A 26,033-nucleotide genomic window follows, 5' to 3' on the forward strand; every position below is an offset into this window, starting at 1 on the left:
ATCACAATTGACCTGTCGGTCCCGGGGGTTCCCACCAGGCGCGCTCACTTCCTTCTGTGCTCTGCTGGCACCTGCCCGCTCCCTCTGCCCAAGCTGGTCCCGAGATGAACCACTCCTAGTGCTGTATCTGATGCCTGACAGAACAAGCTGAAACTCTTCCCAAACGAATCCTCTCACAAAACAGAAGACTCCCTGCAGCCCAGGGATTCGTCCGAACAAAAACAGGGAACTAAGGGAACTAAGTCACGCTCCATCCAGTGATTAACAGAAGAGCAGGTGTGAAGAGGACTTGCCTGTGGCTCAGACAATAAAGAATCTGCCTGCAATGCAGGAGATCCGGGTTCAATCCCTGGGTCAGGAAGACCCTCTGGAGAAGGGAATGGCAATCCACTCCAGTATTCTTGCCTGGAGAATTCCACGGACAGAGGAACTATGTCCATGGGGCTACAGTCCATAGGGTTGCAAAGAGTCAGACAAGACGAGCAATGAACACTAGGCATGAAGTGCCTAACCTCACGTGACATCCATAACTGCAGAGAAGAGTCGCCGTGCCATACGCTATTTTCACTTCTTATATTAGCAAAGGTTAAGACACAAAAATCTACATGCTGGCCAGGGTGGGGGAACAGACACCCTGACACTTTACTGGCACACATATAAGCTATAAAGGAAGCTTTTTCAGATGGCAAAGGGTGCCCAAGATCATATTAGAATCTAAGGAAAAAATATGTATTTCCCGGGTTTCCCTGGTGGTTCGGTGATTAAGAATCAGCTTTGCAATGCAGGGAACCTGTTCGACCCCTTGTCCGGGAAGATCCCACATGCCCTGGGGCCACTAAGCCCATGTACCACAACTCCTGAGCCAGGGCCGCAACTAAGGCAGCCCACAACTGCTGAAACTCCCACACCTAGAACCCGTGCTCCAAACCAAGAGAAGCCTCCGCAAGGAAAGCCGGCACACCCCAACAATAGTAGCGCCACTCACTGCAACTAGAGAAAGCCTTCATACAACAATGAAGACTGAGCACAGCCAAATATGAATGAATAAACAATTATTTAAAAATTATTTCCCAAAAGGCAATCTGTGATTGACAAAAGACACAGAAGTCAGTTTGGATAGAAACACGGAGAGTTAATTTGACACCCTCACACACACACACACACACACACACACACACACACGCTCCCCGGCCGCAGTGTGACCAGGACGGACATGACCCACAGTGGGCTGGTTGGCTTCCCTCCCAGGACCTGGGATCTGAGACTCTGATTCTGGCTGACCCCCGTCATGTGTGCTCCAATGAAGGAAACACATCAAGGGCTTTACCGACTGAAGTCCCACGTTCCTGGCATTTCCTCTTCCTACTTAGCACACAAACAGCATCTGGATCCAGTCAACTGACTCCCAGTTTGAATTTTCCAAATGTAGGATTGTTGCTGCTGTTTTTCAGTTGCCCTGTCTTGCCTGACTCTTTGCAACCTCATGGACTGTAGCCTGCCAGGCTCCTCTGTCCATGGGATTCTCCAGGCAAGAATCCTGGAGTGGGTTGCCATTTCTTTCTCCAGGGCATTTTCCTGACCCAGGGACTGAACCCTCAGTCTCTGCAATGGCAGGCGGATTCTTTATCACTGAGGCCCCAGGGAAGCCATACTAAGATTATTTTCTTATGTTCTTGTTTTTGGTAAACTCCCTTCTTTAACCTTTCTAATTTCATGGTGGTGATTTAACAAGTTTATCTGATGACTATATTGACCCCTATGATTCCTGTTTCTTAAAGAGACTGTGTCTGCTGTAACTAGATTCAACTCATCCCAAACCTCATCCTCCACTTCAGAATACCATTCTGATAGAATTATAGGCTTTTTTGTGGCTCTTTTTTTTAGGTTTTTTTCTTTAAGTCCCATAACAATTTTAAAATCAATGAAGCCCGAAAGTAATTTTCCAAAGGGGGCAAAAAAAAGAAATTGTCGTCTCCTCACTTTTAAAACTCACTTTAATGGTAACTGCTATTCACCGATAAATGAAGGCCAATCTTCTCCCATCATTTGTTCCATTATTTTCCAATCTGTTACAGAATCCTACAGAGTATAGATGTGATGTGCCCTTCAAAATGTAAACTCTGGCTCATCTGAGAATTAACACAGCCTTGATTGTCTCCTCCCATAATCATTCCATCCAAGGCTTTCTCCGGCCCTAACAACGAACGCTCAGAAAGGGAAGAACACATATACATACTTATTTCAATCATAATAGTCAACTATGACAACATAAAGAATGCAAGCTTTCAAAGCACTTAATTCTGCTGAAGATGCAATTGCGTTACATGCTTCGAAAATAACGCACTCCCCCATCCTGTTTTTAGAGAACTTTGAAAATCTAGACAATATGCTTCCTTTCAAAACACCAACTGCTTACAGAGGAAAAGAAAGAAACAGACAAATGATCTTGCCAAGAACCACTTCTGCAGTTTCTTTTGCTGGAGTAGCCCTTTCAGCGACGACAATGATGTAAATTCAATCCTTGATGGGGTTGATGATATACTACCTCTCGTTTATCTAGAACTGAATTTTAGAACAAAAAAGAGCTTACAGGACTCTAATTCAGTTGTTTCCAACCTTTGCAAGGACGAGCACCCCACTTCGATGCTAAAAAATGTTAAGGGTTCTTACAATAGTTGTGTCTAGTGATTGAGAAAGTTAAAAAAAAAAAGTGAGTACACAGCCAATTCTTTAAAAGCACCTGCAAACAGTTGTAAAATAGTAAAACGTGAATCCGATTTTTTTTAATTACAAAGCCACTTAATGTCAGAACTAGATTTAAAATCAAGTCTCTAGGCTAACAACACAGATGGGGCCCTAAGAATCCAGAGTGTCACTCATCACTGAGGAAGGTTTTCGGTAAGCATGCCCAACAATCCTCTTAGGAACAAGACAAGCCGATTTTAAAGTTCTTACGGGAATACAAGCAGAGATGTGAAATTCTGAAAAAGAAGACTAAAGAGCTGATAGCATCCCCATCAGACACAAAGACACTAAAGCTACAGTGATTAATCGTGTGGTGCTGACTTCTGAGTAAACACACCTATGACAGAGCAGATTAGAAAACGCAGAAAATGACAAATACATACACATCTAGGAACTCAGTCTAAAATGGGTGAGGCATTTCAAACCACTGGAGTAAAGATTATTATTAAATGCTACTGTAACAACCCATTAGGGGGTTAAAAATCCACTGAGTCTGAACCCATCCTTTATAGCAAAAGAAATTTCAAATAAAGCCAACAAAGGACTGAAACAGAAGATTTTTTTTAATATGTATCTTGCAGTGGAGAAGGTCTTTCAAAAAAATGATTGAACAAGAAGCCAAATGTTAAATTACTTGAAAAAATCAAATATTACATCATTACTGAAAATCCTATGCATGCACTGTCAGTCATGTCCAACTCTTTGCTACCCCATGGACTGCAGCCCACCAGGTTCCTCTATCCGAGGGATTCTCCAGGGAAGAATACTGGAGAGGGCTGCTGTTTCCTTCTCCAGGGGATCTTCCTGACCCAGGGTCAAACCCCAGGTCTCCTGCATCTCCTTCGCTGGCAGGCAGATTTTTTACCACTGAGCCACAATCATTTGAAACATGATTGAACAACAGAAGTCAAATGTTAAACTACTTGGAGAAATCAAATATTACTTCATTATTAAAAATTCTATAAACAAAGTCAGAATTATGCACTAGACGAGGCCTCCTTCAGAACACGATTCCAACCAGCGAACACACCCAGGTTCTCTGCCACTGGTGCACAGCACTCCTGTCTGCTATACAAGCCCAGATCACTCAGAAGATAGACAGGCTTAAAACAATAAAAAAAATAAAAAAATAAAAAAAAAACCTAAATTTCACACAATCCATGGGAACAACATCAAAACCTTCTCTCTTGCCTGGGCCTGGGAAGTGAGGTTTCTAGAGCACCGTCCCCAGCTACAACCTCCACTCGCACTGGAAACCATCAGCCACACAGTAAATCTTTCATTTGGCATCTGGGGCCACAGTTGGACTTAACAAAACATACACATGGCAAAGCAACAAGCATTGTTGTTTTTTTCAGAATAAGCCTGCTCTGGGGTGTACAGTCTGACGGTCCACATGCAGACTCAGCAGTGAACACTTCCTGATTTATGATGTCCACAGACTCGACTCGGTACCTGCTGTAAGTTGTGACACCAAACTCTAAGATGGAGAAGAACCAGTCCTCTGCCTTTGAGAAGCTTACCATCTAACTTATTAGCCAAACAAACCATACGCATCAACAGGAGCAACATGTGTCATGTTTCAATCTTCTCACTTCCCCATATGACCAAATAAAGCAAAACAACTGTTATCTAATGTATTAGTTATAAGCAAATCACTTCTAACCATGTGTTTCTTTTAAACCAGTTCATGGCTTACCTAAGTGCCTCGGCCCCAAACTAGAAGGCACCACAGAATAGCCTCTTAGCTGAGTGGGGGCTCCACTGGCATGGTAAACAGCTGGTGTGTGTGTGTGTGTGTGTGTGTGTGTGTGTGTGTGTGTGTCTCAGTTGTGTCTGACTCTTTGTGACATTGGCAGGGTAATGTAAACAGCTGTTTTGTGTGTGTGTGTATGTGTCAGTCACTCAGTCGTGTCCCACTCTTTGTGACCCCATGGACTGTGACCCACCAGGCTCCTCTGTCCACTGGATTCTCCAGGCAAGAATACTGCAGTGGGTTACCATTCCCTTCTCTAGGGGATCTTCCCGACTCAGATTGAACCCAGGTCTCCTGCATTGCAGCTGCTATTAGTATTTAAACTCAACCGTTATTCAGTATCACATAGGTCCTGAAACCATGGAATTTTTACTTCTTGTGAATTCTTTCCCCTTTATCCATATCCTGTTTTCCTCCAAGTTTTCATCCATTCATTCTCTTTGACATGAAAATAGCATTTGCTACAATTATGTATTTGCTCACTTCTGTCGATTTTTGCCAAGTTTTTTTCCTTTTGTGCTTCCCATGCTATCACTTTGGAGGATATTAATGTATTTCATGATGGAAGCTCTGATTCAGAGGGAATTTGCTTCCCCCCACCCCACCATCACTCCCCAGAGAATGGGAGACATTTCTCCTTCGAGACATTTCTCCTTCGTGTCCTTGGCCAAACGCACCAGGCACCAGCGGTTGGAACTATCAAAGGAGAAACTCTTTTCATCTTTTTCGTTTACAAAGTCTTTGAAACAGTTCTGACTTTCTGTAAGGTCATCTGCAGGGCAATTCTGACTTTGCAAGAGATTCCCAAACCTCTTCTCCTATGTGTCCCTTCAGCAATCAGAGTCTAAAAAGATTCCTGAATGACTATTTCATGTGCTTCTTCGCTGCCCATGAACACTCCCCATAAAGCTGAAAAAGATTTTATAAGTTCCTTATTTTAATTTGAGGAAATGACTGAACTCAAGACAAAGCATCCTTTAATCTGGTAGTTATGAAGAGATGAATGAAATTATAAGTCAATTCCATTAAGCTGTCCTTAATAATTTCTGCAATAAATAATTCTTTGGTTAACAACCAGGACTCTCAATATACTGCAGTGAATATATTAAATGTAGATTAGGTTAACAGAGGCCATATAGTCTTAATTTCAGACCCCATGACTAGTTTCATAAAAATTATGTTCACTTTCTAGTACTGGAAATTAAAGTCACACTTCCACTCCAAAAATAAGTGCTCCAGAGAAGCACTCTTAGCAAATATTTCTTGTGAATTATAAGACAACTTCATTTGCCACAGTCAGGGATTTTCATAGTAAATATCTTTAAAATCCTGAGTGTTTCATTTGTATTCCAGCAGAAACCATCCAGCCCTCAAGAAAAAGGACTAAGAGAAGGCTTCCCATGGCAAATAGATGGGGAAACAGTGGAAACAGTGGCTGACTTTATTTTTCTGGGCTCCAAAATCACTGCAGATGGTGACTGCAGCAATGAAATTAAAAGACACTTACTCCTTGGAAGGAAAGTTATGACCAACCTAGACAGCATATTCAAAAGCAGAGACATTACTTTGCCAACAAAGGTCCGTCTAGTCAAGGCTACGGTTTTTCCAGTGGTCATGTATGGATGTGAGAGTTGGACTGTGAAGAAGGCTGAGCGCCAAAGAATTGATGCTTTTGAACTGTGGTGTTGGAGAAGACTCTTGAAAGTTCCTTGGACTGCAAGGAGGTCCAACCAGTCCATCCTAAAGGAGATCAGTCCTGGGTGTTCATTGAAAGGACTGATGTTGAAGCTGAAACTCCAATACTTTGGCCACCTGATGCGAAGAGCTGACTCATTTGAAAAGACCCTGATGCTGGGAAAGATTGAGGGCAAGAGGAGAAGGGGACGACAGAGGATAAGATGGTTGGATGGCATCACTGACTCAATGGACATGGGTTTGGGTGGACTCCGGGAGTTGGTGATGGACAGGGAGGCCTGGCGTGCTGTGGTTCATGAGGTCGCAGAGAGTCGGACACGACTGAGTGACTGAACTGAACTGAACTCCCAGTCTGTTAATGTATGGGTCCCCTGTCATTCAGCCATGATAAAGTGCCTTTGTTATCATGCTCACTGGACCTCCATAATCCTGCAAAACCAAGGGTGTCTTTGCTTTGCTTTTCTGGAAGGGAGGGGAATGATAGGAGAGCACCAGAGGTATCATTTAAAAGTCAGAGATGTAAGGAAACAGGAGGCAAAAATGCATTATCTTACAGGAGGTCAGGGGCTTCCCTGGTGGTTCATCAGTAAAGAATCTGCCTGCCAGTGCAGGAGACAAGGTTCAATCCCTGTGTGGGGAAGATCCCCTGGGGAAGGGAATGGCAACCCACTCCAGTATTCTTGCCTGGAAAATCCCATGAACAGAGAAGCCTGGTGGGCTACAGTCCACGGGATTGCAAAGAGTCAGACATGACTGAGCACATGGACCAGGAGGTCAGAGATTCACTGTGCTGAGCCCAAAATGAACTGCACTGAACTGAGTTCTCAGGACCTTTCTGAGATCTCTTTCTGGTGAGCCGTGGCTTCTGCACACCCAACCTTTCCCAGCCACTGAGGGGACAGCCATCCTCCTGATGCCTGTTACTACCTGTGGAAACTGAAATGGTCCTGACGCAGCCGCCCAACCACAAAGGCAAACTTGAAGCAAGCAAGAGAGACTCCGATAGACGGTCATGGCTCTAAGAAGGGACATCCTACTGATGTGATACAGATGAGGAATGGAGAGGCGGCCCAAAGCCACAGGACAGTGTGTTCTGGGCCATTTCCCCGAAAAACTGCTCAAAGAAACAACAAAAGCAGGAAATAACAAATTCACAATTTAAAAAGCAAATACAAATACTTTTTAATAGAATGGGCTTCTCTGGTGGCTCAGACTATAAAGAATCTGCCTGCAATGCAAGAGATACGGGTTGTATCCTTGGGTCAAGAAGATCCCCTAAGGAAGGGCATGGCAACCCACTCCAGAATTCTTGCCTGGAGAATCCCATGGACAGAGGAGCTTCACATGCTGCTGTCCATGGGGTCGCAGTGTCGGACACAACTTAGCAGCTGAACAACACAACAACAACAGGGAGAGGGTTAAAACAGCCTTGGTGGTGGTGGTGGTTTAGTTGCTAAGTCGTGTCCGACTCTTGCAACCCCATGGACTGCAGCCCGCCAGGTTCCTCTGTCCATGGGATTTTCCAGGCAAGAATACTGGAGTGGATTGCCATTTCCTTCTCCAGGGTATCTTCCCGACCCAGGAATTGAACCCAGGTCTCCTGCATTGCAGGCAGATTCTTTACTGACTGGGCTACAAACTAGCCTTAGGATGTAGCATTTACTGTTTCTGCATGGGGGAGAAGGAAGGACATTAGATCAAAAAGTTTTGGTCAACTCAAACCTCTCTGGGTTTACATGTATTCAACTTTCCTAAAATGTGGCTTAACTCACTACTGTTCATATCCCCAGCACTTCAGAACTTCTGGAAACTTAAATTTAAATGAAACTTGCTGAATCTTATATATTTCAGTACTTGAGATAAATCAAATTTCACTCAATTCAGGAAAATAAATCATATTCCATCCATCTAGATAAGGAAGGGTTTCTCATTTCACCAACAAACCAATGCTTGTAAAACAAACAGAATCTTTAAAAAAAAAAAAAATCTGAAATTACCAGAAATAATTTGAGGCTGACACTAGAATTACGGGGCAGAAAAAAGACGACAAGGTGCCAAAATCCAACACTTCAGAAATAATATTTCAAAGCTAACTAAACCTACAAAAGCATATGAATCTAATGCTTGGCTGCTTTTATACAAAGCCCATTGAAAGGGATTCCATTCACTGAGGTTCTTTGAGATGTTCCTGATAGAAACAGAAACTGCACATATTTTAAAAATACATTATGCTATAGCACTTCTGAGGGGGGAAAAAAACATGAAAGCCAACTTTTGGACACATTCATATTAACAAGAACCTATCCTAATAACTGCTCTAAAAGGATAAACTGAAGAGGTTATTTTCAAGTGCCTTTCATACTGGAAACCCAAAAATACAGATAAGAAGTGACTGGAAATACATGCATCTCTAATTTTCAACAGCTAAGCTTCCGAAAGGCAGTCAATCCAGAAATCATGTGTTTTTCAGGCAAGTTTCAGTTTCATTTTTCTCTGGGCTCATTCATTTGCTTCTGATGACCATGCATAATCAGTGGGCATGCTAACTGTTAGGAACGGCATCTCCTGCTGGAAAGGGTCATCACAAGAATATGTGCTCAGTTGCGTCCAACTCTGTACGACCCCATGGACTGCAGCCCGCCAGGCTCCTCTGTCCATGGGATTTTCCAGGCAAGAATACTGGAGTGGGTTGCTATGCCCTCCTCCAGGGGATTTTCCCCACCCAGGGACTGAACCCAAGTCTCCTGCATTGCAGGCAGATTCTTTACCACTGAGCCACTGGCGAAGCCCCTCACAAGGGTACATACCATCTCTAAAGATCATAGTGAGGGATGGATGCAGGGTGACGAGGATGCAGAGAGAGTCACCTTTTTCTTTTTTTTTTTTCATCCCCCCCCCAAAAGTTCAGAGACAAAAGAAAAATGGTAAAATAGGCAAGGTGATAATATATATGAGATTTTGTTATATCTGGAAAACAAACCAAAATACAAATGTTCCCTCATAAAGAACTATTATTTTCAACCTATTTCCTATCTTTTGTACTTCGATTTAATGTTTGTCTGGAATCCATGAAACATTAAAATACTTGAATTTTATTTGATTATATCAAAAATTATTCAATAAAAAGGAAGCAAAAAATTATAGTTAAATAATTTGCTTATAATGGATCATCACCATCTTCCCCCTTCTCTAGCTTGGGTATTTTATTTACTTTTGTGTTTTAATCTAGTTTCTCTCTTCTTGCTATACAACAGTTTCACAGTAAAAAGACAGTTCCAGACAACTGTCATTCTAAAATTCTATAGTCTAAAACACATTTATAGATCGTTTTTCAACAGTAAGTTAAGTTCTTCCTAGCTGGTAGAAGATTAACAAAACTGACACACCTTAGACTGACCATGAAACAAGGAGAGGAATCACAAATCGGTAGAGTCAGGAATGAAAGAACAGACATTGATCACTACTAAGGATTACAAGGGAATACTCTGAAGAAGGTTACACCGCTAGACAATTTAAGATGAAAAGGGAAATTCCTAGAAACATATAAATTAACAAAAGTGACTTAGAGAAAACCTGAATAAATGGACAGCAAGTTAAGAGACTGAATTAGTAATTAAAAATCTTCCCACAGAGAAAAGCTCAGGTCCAAATGACTTCACAGGTGAATATCTAAAAAGAAATATCAATCTTTCACAAATTCTGCTACAAGAGGAAACACTTCCTAACTCATTCTATGAACCAGTTTTACTTGAAAACTGACACCAAAGCCTGACAAAATACCACAAGGAAACTATACATCAATATCCCTTGTGATTAGATGCAAAAACCCTCAACAAAATATTAACAAATCAAATTAGAAACATACAGAGTTACATATCATGAACAAATTGGATTTATCCCAGGAATGTAAAGTTAGCTTAACCCCGCCAAATCAATTAGCACAGCATGTCATATTAATAAAGGACAAAACTACATGACTGTCTCAAAAGACATAGAAAAAGTCTTTCACAAAATCTAATACCTATTTGTGATTAAAAGCTTCCAAACTAAGAACTGAAAAAATGTCTTCAACCTGATAAAGGGGATCTATGAAAACAACTAACATCTTACTGAATGACAATGCTTTCCCCTTAAAATCAGGAAAAAGGCAAAAATGCCCACTCTTACCACTTCTATTCAATATTGGAATGCAAGTTCCACCAGGTACAGAAAGGCAAAAAAGAAAAAAGAGGAGATCATCCAGATGGGAAGAAGAAAACTGTCAGTCAATTTCATGACTAGAGCATGTCATGATCCCATATGTAGAAAGTCCTAGGGAATCCAAAGTGACATGCTAAAACCGAAAGACAGGTTCTCCAAGGTCACAGGACACAAACCAGCACAAAGCAACTGTGGTGCCATGAAACCAGAAGACGACTGCTTCCTGGCAGGAAAGCAACGACAAACCTAGACAGCGTGTTGAAAAGCAGAGACATTACTCTGCCAACAAAGGTCCATATAGTCAAGGCTGTGGTCTTCCCAGTGGTTGTGAGAGTTGGACCGTATAGAAGGCAGAACGCCAAAGAATTGATGCCTTTGAACTGTGGTGCTGGAGAAGATTCCTGAAAGTCCCTGGGACTGCAAGATCAAACCTGTTAATCTTAAGGGAGATCAACCCTGAATATTCACTGAAAGGACTAACGCTGAAGCTGAAGTTTCAGTATTTTGGTCATCTGAGGCGAACAGACGACTCATTGGAAAAGTCCCTGATGCTGGGAAAGATTGAGGGCAGAAGGAGAAGAGGGTGTCAGAGGATGAGATGGCTGGAAGGCATCACCCATGCAATGAACATGAACTTGGGCAAACTTCAGGAGATGGTGACGGACAGGGAGGCCTGGTGTGCTGCAGTCCATGGGGTTGCAAAGAGTCGGACACAACTGAGTGACTGAACAACAACAACAGGTGAAAACAAAGGTTTTTCTTTGTAATTACATTAAAAACATTTAAAACAGATTCAAATGGCCTCTTCCTTTTCTTTTTCTACTTAAATGTTTAAAACTTTTTTTCTTGGAAATATTTCACATCTACAAAAAGGTCCACAGCCCCCTAACAACTTTTAGAGAATTACCATGAAGTGGACAAACCCAGGTAATTCACAGAGATCATGAAGCAGGGCACTGCCAGCACCCTCAGATGTGCCCCCCATGCCCGCTCAGGTGTTAATCCTTTCTCATTCCCAAAGGAAATCACTTCCCTCACTAACACCTCTTTTTAATTTTATTTAAGGGAAATTTTGCAGTTATGAATTCTGTTGTTTAGCATCTTCTGCCCAACATTAAATGTATGAGATTATCATTGTTATTGCATGGAACATAAAGTTTTCCATTTCTATCTCTGAATAATACATGAATTCACCACAATTTACTCAGTCACTCTACTGCTGATGAACATCTAGGCTGTTTCCAAAGGGCTATTACAGCAATGCTGTTGCGAACACCACCATACCTGCATCCTGGTAGGGTCGTGCATTTCTGCTGGATCTATGTACACACAGAACAGAGACTCTGGCTCACGTGGTACGTGGATAGTCAGCTTTAGTAAATAACGCCTGACAATTCTCCATGTTTGTGACAGTTTGCACACCCATGGGTCAGGGATACAAGTGCCCACTGCCCCACTGCTCTGCATGCTAAATGCCTCTGTCTGGCCTTTTCCACTTTAGCCAATCTGATGACTCTACGGTGGCATCTCAGGATTACTTCTATCTGTGCTTCCTGATTCCTAATGAATTTAAGCTTTTCATGTGTTCACTGGCCATCTGTATGGCAATACCTGTACATTTGTAAAATACTTATTCAAATCTCTTATCCATTTTTCTTTTGGATCACACATCAATTCTCAAAAAGACCATACTTTCCAAACTTTCTGTATGTAATACAATCAAATGTCTACACATTTTTGGTTCTGTTTCAGGGCTTTCTATACAGTTTCATTAATTTGTTTGCCTACACTTGTGCCAATATTGCACTGTCTAGAATATATGACTTTATAAACTCTTGATATCTGATAAGTCCTGCCATCTGTTATTCTTCAAGGGTGTCTTGAAATTCTTTGCTCTCTACATTCATATAAATCCTAGAAACACATAAACATAGCCAATTTCCACACCCCAAATTTTTTCAGGCTATGGACTAGAGTTGAAAGGAATCTATATCAATTTAGGGAGAATGGACATCTCTGTAATATTAGTCTTTCATTCCATGAACATGGTATATTCCTTCTTTACTTACCTGTTCCTTGAATTTTCTAAATAATTTATAGTTTTCTATGTAAAGTTATTGCAAATTACTTGCAAGTTCTACTCCTGTATATTCAGATACTTACTGTTGTTATAAATAGGACCTTTATTAACTTCATTTTCTAATTGTTTATGGCTACAGAGAATCTAGCAAGCAGGCTAAACACACATCTTAAGTCTAATAACTTACACGTAATTTTTTGGATGTTTATACATACAAAATAGTTTTGTCTGCATGTACTAAATTTTCTCCTCTTCCAACTCTTGTATCTTTTATTTCTTTTTCTTATCTTACTTCACTGGCAAGAACCCACAACATAATGCTGAATAAATGTGATAATAACAAGCATCCATATCTCATTTCCAATTTCAGAAGGTCACTTTTTATTATTTCGCCACCAATATGACATCTGCTGCACATTTTCTTACAGATACTCTTCCTAGTTTGCTTGAAAGTTTTTCATCACAAATAGATATTAAATTTAGTGTTTCCTGCATCTAATGGTGATTGTCTAGCTTTTCTTCCTTCATTAACATGGTGATATACACTGGATTTTGAATGCTAAACCAACACTGCATTCTAGAATAAACATAAATAGCACATAATATATTATACTTTTATATTAACAGATCTATTAATTTTTAGGATTTAGCAAGCATGTTCATGAATGAGACTGCCCTTTTATTTTTTTCCTTGTAATATCCTTGACAATATTAGATATTAAAATTATGCTGGCCTGGCAGGACTTCCAGGCTCAGAGGATTTTTGTCTACCTAATTCCAAATCTCCCCATTCTCCCTCCAAACCATCCACAAGAAAAGTGAAAAATCCACCTATGACCATGCCTTCCAGCATTAATAGAGAAGGCAGAACACAACGACCTTCAAATTACTTGTTAAGTAGAGGAATAAACTGAATTCCAACAGCGCTTCCAACACACAGCACCTCAAGCCAAGGTGCTTCTCGTGTTGTCACTGACACCTTGCATTATTCAAATAAGTCCCTCGCATCTAAAACAACGACCTGGGAGGGGAGGCTCAAGTGCCGCTGACAGTACAGGTATTGTTGTTTTAATTCCCAGTCCTCATGGAGTTTTGATTCTCATTATTTATGACAGCTTTATTATTATGAGTATCTCCTATAAGTTAATTCAAACCCTTATGTAATGGGGGAACAAGAGAGATAAGCCCCCACTGTTTCTGTCCAATAAAATCATCAAGTATCCCAATAAATATTTGGAGAGAGTACATATTCCATTTAAACAAAACTGTACTTGGAACTTTCACTTATACACAGTGGATCTAAGTTATTTTGGTGTCCAAAAAAGAAGAAAAAAAATGCTGAGTAAATATTAAAATACAGGGCAATATCATTTGTTTCAAATGAAATTTGACAATCATTAGCAACCAAATAGCTGAAGAAATAAAGCCACAAACTTCCAAACTGTGTAGCAGGAAATAGTAGCCACAGATGTGGCTTAAAAGAAATTATCTTCTAAACCCTTTAATGCCTAATCGCTAATACAATTCTTTCAAATGATGCCCTAAGGTTTTGTCATGTCCATAATTTTTTTTTTTTTTGGAGAAGTAGAATGTCCAGGATGTTCCTGGACATCCTGGAGATGGAAGAAGTTTTTAACTAACCTATGTGATTGCAATGGACAAACAGTGCAGAAGATATGCATTTTTAATTAGGCTCAGGTAGGGACTTCACTAAGGTTGACAAGCCTGTTACCATTCAAAATTACAATGCCAATTTGTATAAAGAAGTAATGTTTTAATAATCTTCCTCCCTGGGATATCTCAAAGAACAATTTCCACTTCAGTCAAGGCTTTGGAAACAAAACTGTTTGCCGTGTGTAACTGAAATCCGAAGACAGGTGACTGGGGAGTTTGGGGGATTCTGTGTATTGCCGTTTTTTAAATCAATAATCAAGGTCGTTAACTCTAAAGGGTGTACAAAAATGAGAGACAAATCCTATGGAAAACCAAGAACGAAGGTATGTTCTAAATCTACAGGGTCGGTTATAAAATAAATTAGTTTTCTACTGTTGAAATAGATGAATGTCTTGTATTAGAAAATTACAATCATGGTACCAAAATTAAGAATATATTTGAATCAGTTCTAATGAGGTGGATGAAACTGGAGCCTATTATACAGAGTGAAGTAAGCCAGAAAGAAAAACACCAATACAGTATACTAACGCATATATATGGAATTTAGAAAGATGGTAACAATAACCCTGTGTACGAGACAGCAAAAGAGACACTGATGTATAGAACAGTCTTATGGACTCTGTGGGAGAGGGAGAGGGTGGGAAGATTTGGGAGAATGGCATTGAAACATGTAAAATATCATGTATGAAACGAGTTGCCAGTCCAGGTTCGATGCACGATACTGGATGCTTGGGGCTAGTGCACTGGGACGACCCAGAGGGATGGTATGGGGAGGGAGGAGGGTTCAGGATGGGGAACACATGTATACCTGTGGCGGATTCATTTTGATATTTGACAAAACTAATACAATTATGTAAAGTTTAAAAATAAAATAAAATTTAAAATTAAAAAAAAAAAGATATTACTTTGCAGAAATGGAAGGTGACTCTGTGGCTCCCTTTTCCAGGCTACGGACAGCCACTCTACAGGATGAGACCAACAGGAGCACACGCTGCTTTGTCTCTCTCCCTGCAACTTTCTGGTTAATGCCACCCCACTTTGGACTGGACGCTTGGCTCTCTGTTTAGGTACTATTCCTTCCAGGCACCACAAGGAGTAATTTAAATCCCTGAGCCTCTCCAGAAGCATTCATTCTAGCCTGAGGAAAGAGTTACAATGTCAGGCCAAAGTGGAAATCTGCCCAGGTAATTCCCTAACCCAGCACTACATAAAGGAACAGGTGAAAACCAAAAAACAAGGTGTCATATACTATTTTGAGACGCTGAAAGAAAATAAGTGTGATGCTAGCAGGACAAAATGACTCCAATTAAGTTTTTAAAATTACACAGTAGGGGTAGTGTTCTGCTTAAGTCATGAATCAAAACTGATGACATTCAGTCAATGAAAATATATTTTTTGAGGCTCTTCTATGTGCAAGGCATACACTATTTCATTCATTTAGTGGACAAAATATGGCCACATGGGCTCTGGTTCACAGTCAATCACATCCATACCTTTACACTGCCAACAGAATTTCACTGAACTGTTGACAAGCACAAAACGGGGACCGGCACTCAGGGAGAGGATGGTAGGAGATGAACTAAAATGGAACTGTTGCCGTAGATAATAAAGTCTTTGGATTGGGACTCCCGTGGTGGTCCAGTGGCAAGGACTCCGTGCTCCCAATGCAGCAGGCCGAGGTTCAAGCCCTGGTCAGGGAACTAGGTCCCACATGCCACAACTAAAGACTCCACCTGCCGCAACAAATATCAAAGACCCTACATGCTGCAACGAAGACCCGGGACAGCCAAAATAATACAAATAAATATTAAAAAAAATAAAAAACTTTGGATTGTACTGGAACACAACTTTTAAGGTCCAACACTGTCAGAAGTACTCAGAGATCAAAGGTCAAGTTGGCTGGTGGAAGACAATGAGTGTTACCCCTTTGAGCTAAGGCTATGCGCTATCGTGGTCTTTGCCTGAGGTCATCTGACAAAGCCAGACACATCTACCAAGACAGGCACCACCTGTCCGGTTCCTGCCCATCAGGAGTTTATAGATGATGAATGAGACAATTAAACCCTCTGCCTCACCTCTCTGGCTTTAGAGAACAGGAGTTTGGCTGTATCAATCCTGTCACCACCAGTAACTATCATGATACATGGTAGGCATCCAAACACGAGGGGACCTTCTGAATAGAACCAGAAAGCAAAAACTAAAAGAAAGAAATTAAAATAAATAAAACATTGAAAAAGTTCAAGAATATGTAAATACAACTGAAAACATCTCTACATCAATTTCAAGACCGTTGTTCCGGAAGGTCAGAGGGCACCCCAACAACAGGCATAAGAGGGAAAAAAATCTCATTTGTAAAGTCTTGAGAAATGATCCCAGATGCTGAGCTCAGAGTCAAGGCTCAGAGGCTCTGCTGCTACTGCTGCTGCTGCTGCTAAGTCACTTCAGTCGTGTCCGACTCTGTGCGACCCCAGAGACGGCAGCCCACCAGGCTCCCCTGTCCCTGGGATTTTCCAGGCAAGAACACTGGAGTGGGTTCCATTTCCTTCTCCAATGCATGAAAGTGAAAGTGATGTCGCTCAGTCGTGTCCGATTCCTAGCGACCCCATGGATTGCAGCCTATCAGGCTCCTCCGTCCATGGGATTTTCCAGGCAAGAGTACTGGAGTGGGGTGCCATTGCCTTCTCCATCAGAGACTCTAACAGACTTGAAAAAGTGAGAAAATACCCTGGGGTGTTTGGGATATTTAAAATTTTTTTAAAAATAAAAAGTCAACAGAGGTGAAGAAGAGCTAACCTCAGAGACAGGAGGCATGGTCCAGGGGAAAAACAGATCAGGGTGATTCCAAAGATCCAGAGTGAAATCTGAGTATGGAGAATATTCTAATTGAAGGATATCTATTAAGTTAAGGGGGAGGGGCTCTGATTGGAAAAAAACAAGACTGGCCTTGAGGTCAGTGGCCAAGAAAGCACCGCCAGGAAGGGGCAGCCAGAGAGTGGACGTCACAGATAATGTGACCCTCCAAGGACACCAGGACCCGGGAAAATGACAAGGCTGTGCACACAAATACCCACCCTTAGAAGAACCACCTGCTGCAGGAAAAGCGTGCCTTAAGAGGAAAACAGCATCTTAAGAAGACTGCTTTTAGCAAGAGAAACTTCTGACAGTATTGGACCTTAAAAGTTGTGCTCCAGTGCAATTCAAAGTTGGTTTTTTTTTAATGTTTATTTTTATTTATTTATTTTGGCTTCGTCGGGTCTTAGCTGCAGCATGTAGGGTCTTTGATCTCTGTTGTGGCAGGCGGAGTCTTTAATTGCGGCATGTGAGTTCTAGTTCCTTGACCAGGGATTGAACCTGAGGCCCTGCACTGGGAGCAGGGAGTCTTAGCCACTGACCAGCACGGAAGTCCCAATCCAAAGATTTGACTACCTACTGCAACAGCTCCATTTTAGTTCATCTCATAACAATCCTCTCACTGAGTGCCGGTCCCCGTTTTGTGCTTGTCACAAAACACAAAACTCACCCTGGACTAAGGTTCCTCTCTAAGCGAAGGCCCTTCTCTCATCTTCAAAATCTAGCCTTCCCTGACTGGCTTCACCCCCTTAGCTCCATCACCCCTCAATCCACAGCAGTAAGGCTCCCTTGAGATGCCTCCTGCCAAAATCAGTAATTACATCCTAGGGCTAAATCCAACAGAAACCTCGAAACCATCTTCCAACGGCATGTCTGTCTAGCACCCTCTGCCCCTTGGTCCTTTAATATGCTCAAACCCCTCCAGTAAAAAAGAAGAAAATGCCCAGCTTCGCCTACCCTCCTCCATCACCCTTCAGCACCACACTTCTGGCCCCCGCTTACAAGGAAGCCCCTCACAAACCGGCTGCCTTGCTCCTATTCCCGTCACCGTGTCACCACTGCCATTGCCTCTGTGATAATGACCTGGCTGCTATCATCCCCCTTGAACGATGTTTCACTGGATCATGGTTTCCCAGACACCACCCATGTCCCCAACTCCCATTCTTTCAGTCTCGACGTGGCAGCCTGCCTTTTAAATACGAGGACCCCGCAGAGTCCATTCTCCTCACTTCTCTTCTCGCTCTACACATGCTTCCTGAATAACCCAATCTACTCCACAGCCTCCGCTGTTAACAAAGGCAGAGGTTCCAGAACTTTCTCTGCTCACTGCACCCTCTTGACTGCAACCAGAAAATACCCAGCGAATAATGAAACCCTTAGCTACATGCAAGTAACAAGTATCTACTAGCACTTCCATTTGAAAACAGTGCACTTCTATTGAGAGAAAACGGGTATTTTACTTCACTGTTAAATAAACCATGAACAGCCCACATGCCTGTGTGGAACAGCTCACAATTTCTCACACCTGCAGTCGGATTGGATACCTCTCCCCCAACCCCTTTCCTAGCAAGCAGGGAAGTCCCAGCTTTGCAAAGACAACATCATCAGAAGGAATTTGGTAGAAACTCTGGTGGAAGCAGTCCTTGGGTGCTAAGGGCGGACAGATGTTTGCACCGCTGAGGGTCCTTCAACAATTTAATCCCCACAGTCTCCCTGCGAGTTCACTGTGGCAAGTAGTTTGGGAGCCAGTGCTGAGAACTCTCAAGTGCGTGTCTCCTAGTCCAGACACCTCTCAATATCAGGATCCCAGTGCAGCCACTGACCGATGCGCCCTGCAGGCACCTTGAACTTGACAAGGTCAGCATCTTCCCCAAGGGAATGGTTGCTACTTCCTGATCTGGTATCTAGGGACAGCAGAGCCATCCACCAACCAACACCCTGCATGGCCCTGTCCCTCCCTCTCCTGACACACACACAACCCTGTCCTACTCCTCAACCTCCCCTCCCTCCAGCCTTGCCCCACTGCCCGTTCTCCAAGGACACACCTGACCATGGAGAAACAGGACAGGACTAGGGCGCCAGTAAGAGGAGGAGAGGAGACTGCAGGCTTTCTACTCCACTGATCTCTAGAGTGATGTTAAATTTATTATACAATATGCATTATTTATGCAGTGCTGGTCTAGGATATTCCAGTATTACCTACCTAAAATGAGTTGGGGATAAAGAACCAGCCCTGAAGAGGAATGCAAAGGTCCAAATGCCAAGAGCATTTGGAAAAACCATGTGCTGAGAAACAAGGATGGAAAAGAGAAGTTGAGCATTTGCAGTCTGTCCAGCCATGTGGAGGCGCTCCCAAGAAAATATAAGGAATGACAGTCACCTATGCCTGGAAAACACAATCTCGAATAGCTATCCTTCAGAGAAAGTTCTGGGCACTCTGAAGGACCATCAGCAATGGCCCAGGAGCTCAGATAACTCTGAACACTTGAAACAGGCAACTGTTTCAATCAAAATGTTCCAATAACCAAAACGTTTCTTGCCACATGCAGATCTCCACAGGAAGAAGGGTAAAGCCCACCTACAAGGACACACTGGGAAGAGGAGGGATGCGCTAATGCTGGCAGGACTACTCAGCAAAGTGTGTTTTTCCACCTTTATTTTCAGAATTTCGGAGAAGGCAACAGCAACCCACTCCATTACTCTTGCCTGGAAAATCCCATGGACAGAGGAGCCTGGTAGGCTGCAGTCCATGGGATCACTAAGAGTGAGACACGACTGAGCGACTTCACTTTCACTTTTCACTTTCATGCATTGGAGAAGGAAATGGCAACCCACTCCAGTGTTCTTGCCTGGAGAATCCCAGAGACAGCAGAGCCTGGTGGGCTGCCGTCTCTGGGGTTGCACAGAGTCGGACACGACTGAAGCGACTTAGCAGCAGCAGCATCGTTCAGAATTTGTAAAAATGGTGTAGAACATCAATGACTATTCGGTCAATAAATCTGAGACAGACAGAGAAAACGATGCTATAATGCAACTTCAGGTCAGCAACCAGAAGGGCAGGAACAATTTTTTATAAGTAGATAGTTCTAGAACAAGCTTTTCACTGTGGTAAGAAAACAGAGACTACAGGTCAGATGGTAACTACATAAAGCCAACCAAACTTTCCAACCTAGTGAGCTCGAAACGTCTGAAAAGACACAACTCTCATGAATATAAATTAAGAAGGTCTTTAAAAATGAAGAAAAATGAGTCTGACTGCGGCTGTTCTTAGAAAGGAGCCCAGACACACAATGAGAACTGCCTATGGGAAAGACCAGGCCAGCTTCCTTTTGTTTAACCTCTCAAGCAGATAAAAAGAACTAGCTTTCAAGAATCTCCGCATTGTTTCACGGCTAGAAAAGGAAAGTTGGGTGAAGCAGATACAAAAAGAAGCAACCAACCTTCAACGGAATTTGCCCTAGAGGCAAAAGAAATGTAAGTCAATTATAACACTTTGAACCTAATTTTGATAGAGAAGCAGACATTTTAAACTTTTGGCAAACCTCATTTTTTTAAAGATGCAAAACATTTCTAATGGCTGGCTCCTCCCCTTAAAAAAATGTGGATTCCAGTTCTTAAGTATCTCCTGCCCCACGAGACACTTGATTTGAAGCGCTTCAAAAGCTAAAGCAGACCTTTTAAAGTGTCAGCTTTTAAAAACTTAGTAATTATTGCTAGTAGTGACTGAGTATTTAAAATTCACCCCCAAATGAGAAAGAATTCCTATTCCGCCCAATAGCAGCTAAGAAATGAGATGTTCCATTCATCCCTTAAGCCCACGGCTGAGTTTCTTAATAATTAAGAACTCTGCTCTCCACCAGGGAACTCTCCCTTGCAGAGACTGAACCAAGAAGAAATCGCCATTGCCCGTGAGCCGGCACACCGAGAGGGGCAAAGGCTTTCCCCCCGTGCCGAAGCCCCGGGCCCAGCCGGCCCCGCGGGGAGAGTCTCCCCGGAGGACGCATCCTTGCCCAGCGACCCCGCAGCCCCGCGGCCCCGCAGCGCGCCACTCCCGGGCTGCCGACCCCTTCCCGGAGCCCAGCCCGAAGGCCAAGGCCAGGACCGTGACCTCGGGTTCCCGCAGCACCCGGGGAGGGCCGAGCCGAGCGGAGAGGGCCGGACCCCGGGCGGCGGGCACGCGGGGACCGGGCCAAGGTGCGGTGAGGGCGCGCGCAGCCCGGAGGGACGCGAGGTTACCGGGCGCCGGGCAGCCCCGCGCTCGTGTGTGCGGCGCGGGCCGAGGCCCGGGCGCCAGCCCTGCGGCCGGGAGGCGCGTACGGGGGCCAAGGGCCGCGGAGCGACCGCGGGAAGCCGGCGGGGAGGATGCGCCGGGCCGCACTGGGCCCCGCCGACCGCCCAGGCGCCCGGGCGATGCAGCAAGTTCACTTGGCCGCGGGGCTGCGGGGGCCCGCCTCCGCCCGGCCCGGAGCCGGCAGGGATCGAGGCCGGGGACAGAGAGCTGGCCGGCCGCAGCGCGCACTCACCGGTCCGCGCCCCCAGCTCCATGGTCCCGCCGCTGCCGCCCCGCACCTCCCGCACCGCCCCGCACCGCCCCGCGCGCAGAGGCGCCGGCGACGCCGCCTCCGGCCCGGCCACGGCCGCGGCCACGCCCCCTCCCGGTGGGGGGCCCGGCGGAGCGGGGTGGGGCCCAGCGCCGGCTTCACCAACCAGGGCCCGCTCGTCGGCCGCGGCTCTTGGATTGGCGGGCACCTCGGCCAATGGGAGCGCGGCAGGAGCGCGGCGTGTCTGCGCCGAGGGGCGGGGCATTGCGGAGGAGGCGGCTCTCAGCCCTGGTCCTCCGACCCGAGCTTGGGGATGAGGCTCTGACCAGAGTCCCTCCCCCGGGGGGATGGACAGGTGAGGACGCTTTGGGCAGAGTTTAGTGTGGGGGCCGCGCATCCTTTCCACTTATGATGGGCGCACTGCAGTCCCTTCGGATGTCCTCCCCTAACCGAACCTTGTCGGGCTTGGAGGGATCTTGCAGACAGAGATGCATTTACCTGCGTGCTGCAGAGTTGAGGGCTGGCCGCCCTGAGAGGATTAGAGCCGTGCCCGCGGTTGGTCTTATGCCCTTCTCAAATCCTTTACCGGCCTCCCTGCAGAGCCTTCTCATCTTCCTTTGCAAATGTTTTCCCTTATTCCCCCAACTCCAGTCTCCCTCTTTCCAAATGTGAGAGAATCCACAGTATCTATTAAACGCAGGGTACGCCTGAAACTACTCAGCCAAGCCCCGTGGCAGTGGGACTTGATGACTTAGGGATAAACTTAAGGAAAGAAAAGAAGGGGGGAGGAGAAGGGAGGAAAGGAAGACAAAAAAAGAGAGAGAGAGAAAGCCAATTATGTTCTCCCAGGTCTTGAAGGATGTGTGGATCATAACAAACAGTGGAAAACTCTTAAAGAGATGGGAATATCAGACCATCTTAGCTGCCTTCTGAGAAACCTGTATGCCGGTCAAGAAGCAATAGTTAAAACCTTGTATGGAACAACTGACTGATTCAGGACTCAGAAAGGAGTATGATAGACTGTTTATTGTCACCCTGTTTTTTTTAACTTGTGCAGAGCACATCATGAGAAATGTAGGGCTGGATGAGTTAAAAGATGGAATCAAGCTTGCAAGGAGAGACAACAACAATTTCAGATATGCGGACGATACCACTCTAATGGCAGAAAACGAAAGGAACTAAAGAACCTCTTGATGAGGGTGAAGGAGACTGAAAAAGCAGGCTTAAAACTAAATATTAAAAAAACTAAGATCATGGCATTTGGCCCCATCATTTCATGGCAAATAAAAGGGGGAAAGGTGGAAGCAGTGACATATTTCCTCTGCTTGGGCTCTAAAATCACTGCGGATGGTGACTGCAGCCATGAAATTAGAAGACAATTGCTGCTTGGCAGGACATCTACGACAAACCTAGACAGTGTGTTAAAAAGCAAAGACATCACTTTGCCGACAAAGGCCCCTGTAGTCAAGGCTATGGTCTTTCCAGTAGTCACATACAGTTGTGAGAGCTGGACTGTAAAGAAGGCAGAGCGCCAAAAAATTGATGCTTTTGAACTGTGGTGCTGGAGAAGACTCTTGAGAATCCCTGGACAGCAAAGAGATCAAACCAGTCAATTTTAAAAGAAATCAACCCTGAATACTCATTGTTAAGGGGAACTTCAGCTGAAGCTGAAGCTCCAATACTTTGGCCACCTGATGCAAAGAGCTGACTCATTGGAAAAGACCCTGATGCTGGGAAAGATTGAAGGCAGGAGGAGAACAGGGTGACAGAGGATGAGATGGTTGGATGGCAGCACCAATGCAATGGACATGAACTTGGGCAAAATCCAGGAGATGGTAGGGGACAGGGAAGTCTGGGAGAAGGAAATGGAAACTCACTCCAGTATTCTTGCCTGGAGAATCCTGTGGACGGAAGAGCCTGGTGGGCTGCTGTCCATGAAGTCTCAGAATCAGATACAACTGAAGCAACTTGGCATGCATGCATTGGAGAAGGAAATGGCGACCCACTCCAGTATTCTTGCCTGGAGAATACCAGGGACAGAGGAGCCTGGTGGGCTGCTGTCTATGGGGTCGCACAGAGTCGGACACGACTTAGCAGCAACCTAGCAGCAGCAGCAGCAGGGAAGCCTGGGGTGCTACAGCCCATGGGGTTGCAAAGAGCCAGACATTACCTGGCGACTGAACAACAACAGCTTTATTCTTTTGATTTACCAGTAAGATCACTAAATCCCAAGCTCAAATCCCAATAAGGAGTTCTAGAAAAACTAACTTAGGTTGTCTTTACAGACATGTGATAACTATCCACATCTCATCTTGCTGGTAACAGCAACTACATGCTAGGAAAAATACATAATAGTTGATAACAATTTTAGCAATGTTTGCAGCACTGGAAATGCAGAAGAAAAAGCATGCACCCCTCTTTATGTGTAATCTATTAACCTACATTACTTCCAAAGGAAGGGTTTTTGAAGCTCAATTTAAGGTGACATATATTTAGTTTCCATATCATGGCAACATGAAATATTCTGGTCATTCATAAAGTAAACAGGATATTAGTGAGTTATCATAGTGCTCTGTATTTGAAGTATTAATACCCAAGTGATAAATTTCTGCTCAATTCAAAGCTGAATTGGCATTCAAGTGAAAATGTTTTTTCTTCATTCTGTCTTCTCTTACCCAGGGGAGTAACTTCCATGTCTATATTTAGGTCATTGATTTAGAATTCAAAAACATGAAGGCATAGATTACCCAGAGTGTATTTTCAGGACTGTTAATCATATTTGCCTTGCTCCTCCTGGCTTCAGTGACCACCCCCCACCACCGTATATAAAGTGCTGCTACACTTAATTTACACCTTCTATTAGCTCTTAATTGTACTATCCTTATGTGTGCAGAGTTGTCTCCTAGAAGTTGGTCTGATCTCAAATTAGATGGTAAATCCCATGAGGGTAAGGCACTTACTTTCTACTCCTGTTTCCTCACTGCATAATGTCTAGAGCAGTGCTGGAACATCCAGTAAATATAAGCCTACCCTAGTGCTGTGTCCATAATGTAGAAAATTTTCTTCAAATATAGTACTTCTGTGATCCAGTCCTTCAGATAAAATTGCTCAGGGCATTTTCATTAAGGGGCTAATGCCTCACACTTAACAGAGCTTGAAAAATGTTGCCAAATCAGGAGTCAATTGGTTGCCTGTAACAGAAACTTGAGTCAAGTGTATAAGAGTGAGGAGGGGTGAGAGGGGGTGTTTCTTAACCATATAGTAGCAAGTCTGGAGTCAGCCTGGGGCTTCTGCCTCAGCTCCAGGGTGTCAGTGGGTGTCAGCCTCCTTTTCCCCATAGTCTCTGCTGTCCTTGAACGTGACTCTGTCTTCGTCTCACATGTGCCTGCTCCCCTCTGGACATTGTCTCGTACTCTGGAAAATGGTAGGGGGATGGGTAAAGGATGCAAGAGCAAAGAGATGACTACCAACTGAATCTTCCCCTTAACAATCTTTCTGGGAGGTCCCAACCACCACCTTCTGCCTGCTTCTGATTGGCCAGACATGTGTCACACTGACCACCCCTAGATGCCAAAGAACCTAAAATGCTAAGTAATGCAAGCCCCGGACCTTGTCGGCACCGGTGTTAGGGCTCTAATAGTGAGGGAAAAGGCGAACATAGTTTCTGCCATGGTTACCCAGTCTCTTCCCTCACTCTTCTTTATTTATTCATGAGATGACCCACTTTTTAAAAAAAGTCATTCAAGTCTCAGTAAGAACACAAACAGCCCAGTGTAAAACTGAGCAAAAGGTCTGAAGAGACTCCTCATCAAAACAGAGAGGGCAATATTCATGACATGTCAGAGACCTGTAAGTTAAACAATGAAATACTACAGCATACCTTCTAGAATGGCTAAAATCCAAAAAACTAATAATAGCAAACCTGGAAAGGATGCAGAGCACCTGGAGCGCTCATCCCCTGCTGGTGGGAATGCAGAATGGTCCAGCCATCTTGGAAGGCAGCATGGTAATTTTCCACAAAGCTAAGCAGAGTCTGACCACGTGATCCAGCATGTGAACCCCTTGGTATTTACCTAGACGAGTTGAAACAAAGGTCCCCATGAGAACCTGCATCCATGCGTTTGTTTACATTCGCCAAACACTGGAAGCAACCAAGATGTCCTTCTGTAGGTTAATGGCTAAACAAACTGGTATATCCAGACAATGGGATGTTATTCAATGATAAAAAAGAAATGAGCTATCAAGCCATGAAAAGATGGAGACAAATCTGAAACATATACAGTATTGCTAAATGAGAGAAGCCAGGCTATATACTGTATGATTCCAACTATATGACATTCTAGGAAAGGCAAAACTATGGAGACAGTAAAAAGGTCAGTCATTGCCAGGGATTAGGAGGAGGATGGGGTGTATAGGCAGAACATGGAATTTTTAGGGTAGTGAGACTGCTCTGTATACTATAGTGGTAGACACATCATTATATATATATATG

General features: G+C 43.9%; 1 protein-coding gene across 2 annotated transcripts in view; it reads right to left on the reverse strand.

Annotated features, from left to right (window-relative positions):
* The window catches only part of WASF3 (WASP family member 3), a 76,015-nt gene extending 54,353 nt beyond the window's left edge, over nucleotides 1-21,662 (reverse strand). For both annotated transcript variants that reach the window (XM_070380497.1, XM_070380495.1), the window contains exon 1: nucleotides 21,524-21,662. The gene's annotated coding sequence lies outside the window, so the exon portion shown is untranslated. The remainder of the gene's footprint in view (nucleotides 1-21,523) is intronic.
* Nucleotides 21,663-26,033: the final 4,371 nt, after the last annotated feature.

Source organism: Bos mutus, chromosome 12, assembly GCF_027580195.1.
Source record: "Bos mutus isolate GX-2022 chromosome 12, NWIPB_WYAK_1.1, whole genome shotgun sequence".
NCBI lineage: Eukaryota > Metazoa > Chordata > Mammalia > Artiodactyla > Bovidae > Bos > Bos mutus.